The 10459-nt window shown below is 50.6% G+C and overlaps 1 pseudogene; it reads left to right on the top strand.

The window, feature by feature from the left end:
* Window positions 1–4293: 4293 nt before the first annotated feature.
* Window positions 4294–10183, top strand: LOC121926842 (annotated as a pseudogene).
* Window positions 10184–10459: the final 276 nt, after the last annotated feature.

The following is a 10459-nucleotide window of genomic DNA, read 5'->3' as shown; positions in this document are numbered from 1 at the left end:
AAGCAGAGCTCCATGTCGGACTTCTGATACTTGAAAACCAATTATTCTTTGTTTGGTATATGACAAACTGCACAACTGCAGACTAATAAATGAGGGGAGCCAAAATAAGTACCAGACAATTACCATCACTGTCGTCAAAAATACTACTTATCAATATTTTCCTATGCAAGAATTAAGAGCAAAAGTTGTGCTAATGCCAATGCAGGGTTTTCTGAATTGTGCCGTTCCCTTACCATTTCACATACAAAACCTGTGTACTCAGGGATAAACACAAAGGGACACACAATGAATTCTACCAGTGATGTATTCCTAAATGTACTGTATTTACATGTACGTAGTTTCATGTAGTTAAAGTGAACATCTGGTAAGATTTAATGTTTTGAAGAAAATGTTAAAAGATTTTTTAAAAATAAATTTAATATTAAAAAATTAAAAAATTATTATTATTATTATTATTATTATTATTATTATTATTATCATCATCATCATCATCATCATCATCATCATCATCATCATCATCATCATCATCATCTTTAAAAAACCCTGGGGCCTCCCTCTCCTTTCTCCTCCCACTGATAACCACCCTACTCACACCACCTCCTCAGCATTTTAAAGGGATACAGGCAAACCACAACCCATTTCTGCCAAAAGGGAGATGTTTGGGGAGCAGTGGTATTGTCCCACTTAAGGTGTCACCTGGTGCGGTATGCACCCACTAGCACTCCCTGGTGATACCCCTGGCTCTTGATATCTGTGGGGGTTGGTTCCAGAACCCCCCTGCAGATACCAACAATTGCAGATGCTCAAGTCAATAGAAGTATAATGTCTAGATCAAGGGAACTAATAGTGCCACTGTATTCTGTTTTGGTCAGACCCCATCTGGAATACTGTGTCCAGTTCTGGGCACCACAATTCAAAAAGGATATTGAGAAACTGGCGCGTGTCCAAGGGAGAGTGACTAAAATGGTGAAGGGTCTGGAAACCATGTCCTATGAGGAACGCCTTAGGGACTGGAGATGTTTAGTCTGGAGAAGAGAAGATTAAGAGGTGATATGATAGCTCTGTTTAAATATTTGAAGGGATGTCATATTGAGGAGGGAGCAAGCTTGTTTTCTGCTGCTTCAGAGAACAGGACCCGGAACAATGGATGCAAACTGCAGGAAAAGAGATTCCAGCTCAACATTAGGAGGAACTTTCTGACAGTAAGGGTTGTTTGACAGTGGAACAAACTCCCTCGGAGCGTAGTGGGATCTCCTTCCTTAGAGGTCTTTAAACAGAGGCTGGATGGCCATCTGTTGGGGATGCTTTGATTGAGAGTTCCTGCAAGGCAGGGGGGTTGGACTGGATGGCCCTTGTGGTCTCTTCCACCTCTACGATTCTTTGGGGGCGTTCTCAGTTGGCAGATAAAATGGATTATATCGGGGTGATTCTGATTCGGATTATGTTCCAGGAATAATTCAATTTTTTTCCATCGTTTCCATTACCAAAAGGGGCAAATTACCATGATTCATTTAGACCCTGTTTTCGTTCCCATTTATTTTAAATCGCTTTATTTTAAAGCGGATTAACTTGCTCCCCATTCCCATTTGTGTCCACAAGCTGTCAATCAAACGCCTAGGCTTCAGATGTCACAAATCTTGGGGTTTTTTTTGGGGGGGGGCAGCCAATGAAAATCGGCTGCATCCGAGGCTCTTCTGTTGTGTCTCCCTAGACTAGAAGGAGGCTTGGCAAATCGGATCAAGGAGGAGAAGGCAGTGGGCTTCATTAATGGGGAGAGAATCTTTGGGGAAGAGAGAAGATAAGGCTCGATCCCCCCCTCAGATCCCTGAGCGTCCAGGCTCTCCATTCCCCAAAATTGCTTTGCCTCCCCCATTGCTCCCTGGGCTGTCTGGGGGGTGATCAAGCAGGGATGTCCTGCAAAGCCCATCCCATAGTTCCTCTGGAATGAGCCTCCTTTCCCAAAATCGCTTTGCCTCCCCCATTGCTCCTTGGGCTGTTTGGAGGGCGATCAAGCAGGCATGTACTGCAAAGCCCATCTGCTGCTCAGGCAGAGGTGAAAAAAGAAAAAAAGGCCAATAGCCCTCCTTTGTTGGCACCCAATGGTAGTTATAAGGAACTGCAGTGGCAATTCTGACATGGGTTTTAGTCTATCTCCATTTAGGCATCCAGCCCTTCTTTACACTAAAAAGGCTTGAGACACAGCACAAGGAATCACGGAAGCCAGGAATGTTCATGGCTGCAAACAATAATGAATGAATTCCAGATGGAGCTGTAATTAACTAGCTCTACAATGCTGCCTTCTCTTTTGATGACATAAGACTGTAGGTTAAGCATTTCTCCTCTGAGGCTGAGAGCATGCGACATAAGGACTTGCACTTCTAGTTTCTAAACCTAGTCTTATGTCACATGCTCTCAGCCTCAAAGGGAGGCGACAACGAACCTCCTCTGAAAAATCTTTGCCAAGAAAGCCCCATGATAGATTGCTTTAGGGTTGCCATAAGTTGGAAACGAGTTGAGGCACACAACAACACAGTGGAGCGAGTTGGAAACGGTCGTTCTGGTCTCTTGGGGGATGCTTTTGAGGTGGGTGTCAATCACTGTTAGAGAGTTGAAATGGATGGTCCTTCAGGTAATTTGATCTGCGTTTAATATTCTCTAACTAACAACACTCATGATTCCCCAGCTAGCATGGCCAGTGGTCATGATGGCAGGGGTTCTGTTAGATGCATTATCTTATTTTCTATCCTACTTTCTTCCCAAGACTGGGATCTAAAGTCTAAAAAACAAATACAATTAAAAACCTACAAAACTGACAAACAAAGTGGTATTAAACTATCACAATATTTAAAAGATCTGGCTACACCAGACAGTAACTTTTGCAAGCTTCAACATCGCGTAACAAGCCACACACACCACACACACAGGCCTGACACTGAAGTCCTGGGTCAACCATAGCCAAGCTTGTCCCTGCCCACTTGTGTGTGTGTGGGTGTGTGTGTAGAGTCGCCATTTCCTTCCCTCAGCTTTAAGCGACAGTCCTTTGGGCACATGGAGCTGGTGCGAACTGTCAAACAGCAACAAAATCGAAATTAAAAAATAATCCTCAGGAAACTTTCCTATTTCCCAGCAGAGAGGAAAAACCAGGCACAAAGTCAGGGGGAGGGCATTCAGTACTTGCTTAAACTGCCCCGACTGAATGCGAGGGAACAACAGTGGTCTTGATACCAAGCTGATTCTTTGGATTTGATCCATAGGGATATATTTCAGGCTGCTGGAAAACAATCCATTTTGACGCCGCTTTCAACTGCCATGGCAAATGGTTATGGCATGTTGGTTGGCCAGTAAAGGTATCACTGATGGATTTTTGCCATGGCTCAATGCTATGGAATTCTGGAAACTGTGGTTTTGTGAGACATTAGCTTCTGTCAGAGAGTTTCTGGTGCCACCCACAACTACAATTCCCAGGATTTCCACAGCATCTAACCAGTTCATTAACCAGTTTCAAACTGGATTTTCTTCAGTGGGGCTGCAGCCAAGGGTGCCTGGCAGAGTCCAGTAGCATTTCCGGCTCGCCTTCTGTCCATCTCCTGGGTCTGCTGCTTGCTGCTGCGAGGAGGAGGCTGGCTTGGCCCAGGAGGCCTTTGGAAAGCCCCCGACATCACACCACCATCCCTGGCGGGAGGGAAGGTGCCAGGGAGGCCTCCTCCGTCCTCTCTTTGAGGAAAGGGCGGAAGGGCTGGGGGGGAGGGAGAAAAGAAGAGAATGAGAGAAAGAGAGAGAGAATAAAAAGAAGGAAGAGAGAGAAGGAAAGAAAGAGATGGAAGAATGAAGGAAGAAAGAGAGAGAAGAAAGGAGAGAGGACTGACTCTGGAGCCCCAAAAGGGGAGGAGGCGCAGAGGGAAAGCTCGGCCCTTCCTTCCTCACGGGCATATAAAGCCGGAGGGGCATCGTTCGCTCGCAGCTCCTCAGAGCAGCGGGCCGGGAGGCCTTTCCGAAGGGGGTCCCTGAGAATAAGTACAACTTCGGGGCAAAAGGAGCCACAAGAACCTGTGCTGACAAGACGGGGCGGCCCTCGGAAGCCCCCTCTCCCGGGCTGAACGTGGCTCATCCGCCTCACACCCCAAAGAAGCAAAGCCGCGGGAGAACTTCGAAGGCGAGCGGGGGCTGCGGCGGTAGCCCGCCTCCAGCCGCCCTTGAAGCGCCCCGTTGTTTGTCTGTGGCTTGGGGCAGCCCTCCCGACTAGCGGGCCCCTGGGAAGAGCGAGGCCGGGCGGCCCTGGCCCTCTTAGCCGGGATGGGCTCCTTGGAGGCCGGCCTCGAAGGGGCTGCCGGTGCCTGGCTCCGTGGGGCGCGGAGGGGGCGGCTGTGGCCTGCTTTGCGCTGCTGCTGCTGGCGCTGCTGTGGGCGAGGAGGAAGGGGGCTCCGGGGCCGAAGGGCCGCCCCGCTGCCTGGCCCCGTCGGCTGGCCGCTCCTGGGCAACGTGCCGCAGCTGGGCCGCCTGCCGCACCGCACCTTCTGCGCCTTGCGGGGCGCTTCGGGCCGGTCTTCCAGCTGCGCCTGGGCCGCCGGAGGGTGGTGTGTGCTGAACGGGGAGGGGCGCCCATCCGGAGGCCCTGCTGCAGCTGGGGGGCCCCTTCGCCGCCGCAGCCCGACTTCCCCTCCTTCGGCCTGTCTCCGGAGGGGAAGAGCCTGGCCTTCGCAGCTACAGCGCGCGCTGGCGGGCCCAGAAGAAGCTGGCCCAGGCCACACGCTGAGGGCTTCTCGACGGCCCAGCTCCCGGCAGGCGCTCTTCGAGCAGCACGAGTGCACACGTGGCGGAGGAGGCGCTGGAGCTGTCGCCCAGCTGATCCGGCGGAGCGGCCAGGGCCCCCCCTGCTGCGGAGGCTACGTCGACCCGGCCCCGCTGCCTGACGGTGCCAACGACGCCAAGGTGATTGGGCGCCTCGCTTGTCGGCAGCGCTACGGCACACGACGACGCCGAGTTCCGCGGCCCTGCTGGGCCGCAACGACCGCTTCGGGCAGACGGTGGCCTCCGGGAGCCTGGGTGGACGTGCTGCCCTGGCTGGCAGGTCCTTCCCACCCGGTCCGCGCGTTTCCGAGACTTCCCAGGCCCTCACCCGCGAGATGCACGACTTCGTCCGGGGCAAAGTGGCCCAGCACGGCTGGGCCTTCCGGCCCGGGAGCCCCCGCGGGACATGAGCGACGGCCATCCTGGGCTCCATGTGGAGCGGCAGGGGCTGCTGGCCGAGGAGGAGGAGTACGTCGAGGGGACGCTCGCGGACCTCTTCGGGCGCGGCCAAGACACCACTCCACCGGCCATGGCCTGGGTGCTGCTGGCTTGCTGCGAAGCACCCGGAGCTGCGAGGGCAGCTGCAGGAGGAGCTGGACTCGGTGGTGGGACCCGGGCGGTGCCCCGGGGGAGGAACCGGCCTTCCTGCCCACGCCTGGAGGCCTTCCTCTACGAGAGCCTCCGCTACTCCAGCTTCGTGCCGCTGACACATCCCGCACGCCACCACCTCCGACGTGGCCCTGAGGCTTCCACATCCCCGAAGGCACCGTGGTCTTGCCGTCAACCAGTGGTCCGTCAAACCACACCCCCGGCGCTGGAAGGAGCCCCAGCGCTTCGACCCCGGGCGCTTCCTGGAGGGAGGCAGCCGCCCAGGCTGGACCGGGAGCGGGCGGACCAGTGCTGCTCTTCCTCGGCGGGGGAAGCGGCGCTGCATCGGGGAGCGGCTGGCCAAGCTGCAGCTCTTCCTCTTCGCCGCCATCCTCCTGCACCAGTGGCCAGCTCCAGGGCAACCCCCGCGAGAGCCTCTCCATGGAACTGCCAGCAACGCCTCGTCCTCCCGGCCCGCCGGCCCTTCACACCCCTCGCCCTCCGACGCCGGAGGGGAAAGGCCCCACCCGCCGCGCCCTAGGGCTGGCCAGTCTCACCGGGAATCCCCTCCAGGGAGGAGGAGAGCCCTCCCCTTCGGCCATGCAGGAACCTCCCCAGCAGGAGCACCCCGCCAGGGAGGAGGGCCAGAGGAGAAGCCCCGACGCCGCCCCGACCCTCTTCGGTACAAAACGCACTGCAGAAACAATCCATTGAGGCTCACTGCTAGGGAATCCCTGGGAACTTTGAGTTTATTGTGGCACCAGAGCTCTCTGGGCAAGAAGCTAAACGTCTCCCAAAAACTACACTTCACACGGATTCCCCTGGCACTGAGCGAGGGAAGGCAAAGCGGTCTCAAACTGGGTTGTTCTGCAGTGGCGTTTGGGCCCTTGGCCCCGAAGGCTTCCCAAGGGATGGAGATGCCCCTCTCCTCCGCCTTTCTCCGCAACATGGCGCCCTCCTTCTGTCCGCTCCTCCGTCGGGAAGCCCTCTGGCCTCGGGGAACCCTCGGGAGCCTTCCAGCTGCCAGGGCCAACGGGGAAGCAGGCCCTGGGGAGGCTGCAGAGGCAGCGGGAAGAAGAAGAGACACTCCTCCAGAACAGAGCCAGCAGACCCCCCCCCAAACCCGTCAAAGCCTTCGGGACTTCACAGAGCTTGGGAAAGTTCCCTCTTTTCTTTTTTGGACTACAGCTCCCTGAATCCCATTTGGGAAGCTGTAGTCCAAAAAAGGGGGGCCCTTGTTACCCCCCTCCCCCACCAAAATGGTGGAAAGGTCAGGAAACCTGTGCCCTATGAGGAACGACGTAGTAGGGGGCTGGGGATGTTTAACCTGAGAAAAGAAGGTTAAGAGGTGATTGATCGCGCCTGTTTTAAATACTTGAGGGGATGTCATATTTGAGGAGGGAACAAGCTTTTTCTTTCTGCTGCTCCAGAGACAGACCTGGAGCAACTGGATGCAAGCTACAGGAAAAAGAGATTGCCACCTCAACATTAGTAGGAATTCCTGACAGTCAGGCTGTTCTGTGACTTTGCAAACCACCTTGAACCATGGACTGGTCCTGTTTTTCTAGGGGCTGGCTGGGGGCATTCTGGGAGGTGTAGTCCGCAAAAAAGGAAAGCTTTCCAAGCTCTGGGGTTAAATAACACAGAGACTGGAGCATCTCCTCCTCTCTCCCTATTCTGTGGCTTTGCAAACCCACTTGGACCAAAGACTGTCCCATTTTTCTAGGGGCCAATGCTATGCTGGTTGGTGGAGGATTCTGGGAAATATAGTCCCCAAAAGGGAACCTTTCCAAGCTCTAGTGTTGAACAATATAACGGATTGGAGCATCCCTCTCCCCTTTCGGTGGCTTGGCAAACTCACTTGGACAACTGATTGGCCCATTTTAAGGCTCAAAGCTATGCTGGCTGGAGGGCATTCTGGAGCATCTGTCCCCTTCGCTCCTTCCTATGGTTTGAAAACCCCTTGGACCACTGTCCTCCCATTCTATGATGGACCAAAGAAGAGTAGTGGCATCAAGTCCTTGGTTTGCCCTGTGAGGCAAGCAGCAGGTTGGCAACTCTTGCTGCAGCTGGAAGGAAGGCAAGCAGACATCCGCAGAGCGTTAAGAGCAGTGGGTTGGACGTTGTATGTCCTGTGAAGTTCGGGATGGAGGGATGCCTCTTGGCACTGCTGAGGAAGGAAAGAAGCACAAAGAAGAAAGTGGCCACTGTGTGCAGCAGCAGAGAAGACCCCTTCTGTCCCCCAGAACGTTTAATCATTATTTTCTTTGGTCCACGTGTTGGTCGCTTCTCTCTGTTTTGCTGATCCCAGGGGAGACCTTGATGAGGAATTACTTGCCAGGAAAGATATTTCTGTGGGATAAAACCCAGGCCTGGCTGCCAGAAGTGGTCGATAAAAACATGAGGAGGCCAACAGTATCAGGAGAACACCATGTGGTTTGTGCAGTCATTCACATAAAGCAGAGGTAAGGCATACATTGGCCTTCAGATATTGTTGGACTGCAACTCCCAACATCTCTAGCCAGCATAGCCCAATAGTAGGGATGCTAGGCAGTCCTGTTTAAGAATACTTTGAAGGTCACCCAGTCCCCCATTTTGTAAGGTCCCTTACGGCAGGGAACCTGGTGCTTTCCAGATGAGACACTAATCCCATCAGACTCAGGCAGGATAGTGGGTGGGGATTATGGGGATTGCCTTCAATGCATCTGATGGGCAGTTAGGGCTGTATCTTTGTTGGGAAAAATTTAGCAGATGGCTCCCTTTAACCGCTGTGGACTTCATCCCATGGTTTCTTGGAATCAAATGTTTTTGAGATACTTACAATCCATCACACTGCAGCAGAATAATCTACTTTGACACCACTTTGGCCATGATGCAATGCTATGGAATTCTGGGATTTGTAGTTTAGTTCTGCTGCCACCCAACAAACTACAAAGCCAGAATGCCATAGCCTGGAGCCATACAGTTAAAGTGGTGTCAATTGGATTATTTCTGCCATGAGAATGCAGCCTTAGAAGTATACTCCCCCTGGCTTATAATTGCGCTCTGGGATTCTATCTAGTACTGCACCAAATAACAAATCCCCAATTGGCACAGGTTGGAACATGCCGGTTTATAGTGGTTTCAATGTGCTATAATTGTGTTAAGTTTGGATTCACCCCAAGTTGTCTGTCCTGGCACACTTTCATTTGTGGAAAGAAGAGCACTGGCCTCCCTAAAAATACAGTACGCATGGAGAGACCATGGAAGGGTTTTGGATGAACCAGCTCTAGTCTTCAAACTGTGTGGACAGGGCAGAAGATGCTGACCAAACTGCGCATTCCATTATGCAATATAAAGCCTAAATCAGATATTCATCTGCCTGCTTGCCCTTTGTCAAAACTCAGAAGACATTAACTCGTGTAGCATTTATTCCTTACAGAACCCTGTATATTTTGTCTGATGAATCCACATATTTTCAAGGTGCTGAGGTGTTGGTTTTTGGTTTTTTAAGCCCACATATCAGCATATATTTCCATCCAGTACTGGATGTTGCCTTATTTTATACATTTGGGAGAAGACAATCACGTTCCATAGATGGCCACTTTTTGTTTTTTTCTGTAGGAAAACTCAAGTTAGGTTGACTCATGGCCTTTCCCAAAATGTACTTGTGTCCTTTCTGAATAAAGAATAAAGATTTTGTCACACTTGTTTTTCTTGCCGGGATGGTGGGGAGGAGCACAACATGGGCACATTGCAGACACAAACTAGAAGTGCACGTGCCACAGGAAAACACTTCACAGTATTGCACCGTAATTCTATTCCCTGCTGGAACTGTTAACCCCTGTAAAATAGTTGGAGAATTGCCATAACTGTGGCTGTAATTTTTTATAGGTATAGTACCTCCCTGTTTAGGTTTTTGGTTTATCTGCTGTCAGATTCTACAACACACAACACACATATTGGCTGGAATCCTGTTAATGACATATAGAGTTGTAGTTACACATGCACATGGAGTGATTCCCCCCCCCCTTTTGGGAGGATGTTCAACAGTCATATCCACCCAATAGCAGCATAAGCAGAGTTGCCACATATAGGATGATTGTGCGCAAATGGTAGCACAGAGCAGTGTGTAATGTGGGCATTGCTTGAACATATTGGCCTTTGTACCTGCACTTTGGAATTGTACAATGGATTGTCAGCCACATGCATTGACCACTGATGGACTTACATTGCAACAGCTGGTATTTCACATGGCGTTGCGTAATTAAGTACACTGTAGATATTTACACCATACTGAAGTGATTGTAGGGCCTTGGCCAATGTTGAAATTCAGATTTGGAGTCCAAATCTGAAGTCACAAACCCACTTGTTTCTTGTGGTGCAAGTTACTCTGAAAGCCGTGTTGCTGAAGAGCGGTATAAATACTTGAAATAAATAAATAAAACAAACAAACAGCTTTCTCTCTTCATATTATAAGTTGTATTTGTTGCATACCTGTCACTTTCCTACAAGGTATTATACAGATAAGCTGTAAGAAAAGCATTTTAAGGAATTAGAAGAGATGCAAGCAGCCAACTGTAGTTGACTTGACACCTCAATCTTAAACACATTGTGGGCATAAGTCCCATTCATTTGGACTCACAGGGGAAAATGGTCTAAAACAAAATGGTGCAGGTTACACATTTTAATAACTTACATGTTTTTCTCATTTGACATGAAAACACAAGTGTTAATTTTTATATCTTTTGTGCCTTTTAGAGCAAATTGTAAGACATCTAAAACACAGAATGAGCAGGCAATGTGCACTAAAATAGCAACAGTTTGAAATGGTGTAAAGAGAGTCCCAATAACAACATCGATTTAAAAAAGTCTTGGTGAAGTACATCCACAACTTTTGATTGCCCTTAAATTGTGCAACTGAGAAAAGTCTAAGCAGAGCTCCATGTCGGACTTCTGATACTTGAAACCAAGTTATTCTTTGTTTGGTATAGGACAAACTGCAACAACTGCAGACTAATAAATGAGGGGAGACAAATAAGTACCAGACAATTACCATCACTGTCGTCAAAAATATACTTATCAATATATTTTCCTATGCAAG

The sequence above is a fragment of the Sceloporus undulatus genome, chromosome 1, assembly GCF_019175285.1.
Source record: "Sceloporus undulatus isolate JIND9_A2432 ecotype Alabama chromosome 1, SceUnd_v1.1, whole genome shotgun sequence".
Classification (NCBI taxonomy): domain Eukaryota; kingdom Metazoa; phylum Chordata; class Lepidosauria; order Squamata; family Phrynosomatidae; genus Sceloporus; species Sceloporus undulatus.
This window is presented reverse-complemented; position numbering and strand designations above follow the sequence as displayed.